Source organism: Chinchilla lanigera, unplaced genomic scaffold (genome assembly GCF_000276665.1).
Source record: "Chinchilla lanigera isolate Chin_1 unplaced genomic scaffold, ChiLan1.0 scaffold00019, whole genome shotgun sequence".
Taxonomy (NCBI): Eukaryota; Metazoa; Chordata; class Mammalia; order Rodentia; family Chinchillidae; genus Chinchilla; species Chinchilla lanigera.
The window spans coordinates 5,730,657-5,733,543 of record NW_004955420.1 but is presented as its reverse complement, the minus strand read 5'-3'; the positions used below and the strand labels follow the sequence as shown (position 1 = coordinate 5,733,543).

General features: G+C 36.3%; 1 pseudogene; it reads left to right on the top strand.

The window, feature by feature from the left end:
- The first annotated feature begins 1,363 nt into the window (after positions 1 to 1,363).
- On the top strand, positions 1,364 to 2,435 carry LOC102006781 (annotated as a pseudogene).
- Positions 2,436 to 2,887: the final 452 nt, after the last annotated feature.

The following is a 2,887-nucleotide window of genomic DNA, read 5'->3' as shown; positions in this document are numbered from 1 at the left end:
TAGTTGTAGCCATTAGTTGAAACACAGATTGGCTCAAAAACTTAGAGAATCTTTCCCTTCCCATACACACATAAGTAACTGGTTCTTTAAGAACTTAAAATTTTTTATATAGTCTGTATTTAGTAAATTAAAATAATGAAATTAACTATCTGTATAGGAAGTGTTTTAGAATCAATTTAATGTTTATAAAGTAATTTAATAAAAATACAAGTCCATTAGTGCTATAAAGAATTACTAGTTAAAAGCTTTGTTATGGATTTTTATTAAAACATTCTTTCAGTGATCACTCTTTTAGTGAGCCTTATAATTAAAAAGTAGTTCTTTCACTTATGAATTCTATGTTCTATGGTAAGTGGGCAGAATTCCATATTATATCCCATCATTCATTTTCTTCTTGTTTTACATAGTCTTTTAACTTTCTCCAACATTTGTGAAGCCCAGTGAGTCAAAACGGAGTTTAAGACCCTGCTGCTCCTTCAACTGAGAACTCAATGCTTGACTGTTTTCTTAAGGAAATAATCACCAGATTTGCAAAACAACAGAAGGCATCAAGTTTTACTGCTGGTCCCTGAATCACAATATTAAATTATGTATTAAAAAGGTATTAGGAACACAGTGTTCTGGAATAATCATCATCATCATTACATCACATTGCTTTCCATTTGAATTAGCATATAAATGAACAAAGATAGCCAACCATATAGTGGAGATGAGATTTTCCTTCTTAAGCATTTAGCTGTTTTGGAAGCAGCTTGTGTAAAATCTAAACTAAATGATATACTTGGATAGTGGTATTTAAGTGCTTGGGGACTTAGAATTCTGGTGTTAATCTTACGATATCAGGGACATATAAAGCAATTATATAATTTTCCCCAATAGATCCATTAAAAACATGTTCAAAAGATGCCAGGGAAGTAGTATAGAGAAAGCATGGTCATCTTTGGCTTAGGGAAGAAATTCAGAGAGGAATGAAGCCACATGGCACATTAAAGTAGCTGTATTCAGCTAGGCTTGTTACCAATTACAGGTATGTGCAGAAGTGCATGATAAAATGTAAAGCAAACTTTTGGTGTGATGTGGGAACCACTGTAAGTATAAATCACAGCAGTATGAAATCAGAACTGGAGGACCAACGACAGTATGAACATGAAAACTGGAAACACTGGGATGAGTTGGATTAGGAGAGCAGAGCAATAATCTCTGTAAGACGTAATTCAAAGCTGAACCAAAACACAAATAATGGAAACATAGAGGAAGATTCATATACAAAATGTTATAACTAGTTCAGTAAGACTTATCAGTGAATGAAATATGGGTATTAAAGAAATGGAAGAGTGGATTTAAGAAAAACAGCCAGGTTAGTCCGAGTGGAGCGAGCGAGCTGAGCGGTTTGTGTCTGCGTCTCGGAAACCGGTAGCGCTTGCAGCATGGCTGACCAACTGACTGAAGAGCAGATTGCAGAATTCAAAGAAGCTTTTTCACTATTTGACAAGGATGGGGATGGGACTATAACAACAAAGGAGTTGGGAACTGTCATGAGGTCTCTTGGGCAGAACCCCACCGAAGCGGAGTTACAGGACATGATTAATGAAGTAGATGCTGATGGCAATGGTACAATTGACTTCCCTGAATTTCTGACAGTGATGGCAAGAAAAATGAAAGACACAGACAGTGAGGAAGAAATTAGAGAAGCATTCCGTGTATTTGATAAGGATGGCAATGGTTATATTAGTGCAGCAGAGCTTCGCCATGTGATGACAAACCTTGGAGAAAAGTTAACAGATGAAGAGGTTGATGAAATGATCAGGGAAGCAGATATTGATGGTGATGGTCAAGTAAACTATGAAGAGTTTGTACAAATGATGACAGCAAAGTGAAGACATTGTACAGAATGTGTTAAATTTCTTGTACAAAATTGTTTATTTGCCTTTTCTTTGTTTGTAACTTATCTGTAAAAGGTTTCCCCTTACTGTCAAAAAAATATGCATGTATAGTAATTAGGACTTCATTCCTCCATGTTTTCTTCCCTTATCTTACTGTCATTGTCCTGAAACCTTATTTTAGAAAATTGATCAAGTAACATGTTGCATGTGGCTTACTCTGGATATATCTAAGCCCTTCTGCACATCTATACTTAGATGGAGTTGGTCAAATGAGGGAACATCTGGGTTATGCCTTTTTTTAAGTAGTTTTCTTAGGAGTTGTCAGCATGTTGTTGTTGAAGTGTGGAGTTGTGACTCTGCGTGGACTATGGACAGTCAACAATATGTACTTAAAAGTTGCACTATTGCAAAACGGGTGTATTATCCAGGTACTCGTACACTTTTTTTGTACTGCTGGTCTTGTACCAGAAACATTTTCTTTTATTGTTACTTGCTTTTTAAACTTTGTTTAGCCACTTAAAAAAATCTGCTTATGGCACAATTTGCCTCAAATCCATTCCAAGTTGTATATTTGTTTTCCAATAAAAAAATTACAATTTAAAAAAAAAAAAAAAAAAAGAAAAACAGCCACTCAGATTCCTAGTTTAGAAATACGTAGTGAGCTTGTGCTAGTAACCAAGTTAGAGCTAAGGGACAGAATCAGGCTAGTTGGAGAAATGTTCTCTGACCTGCTCAGGGAACAGCCAGCTGGAGCAAGAAGTAATTTCTCACAGAGGCTAGGCCTGCATCCACCAACATTTAAGGCGCTAGAAAAAGGGAGTCTACAGAGGTGACTTCAAAGGACTCCATCAGAGAGCAGGAGAAGGATGAAGACTGTTAATTCAAACACCAAGAAGGGTCATTAATGGCAAAGGCCATGAAACCCGAAGTGAAGATGGGAGTAGCCCACTGGATTCATTAAAAAGTCACTGGTGAACTTTGTTAGAATTGTTATGATCAACAGT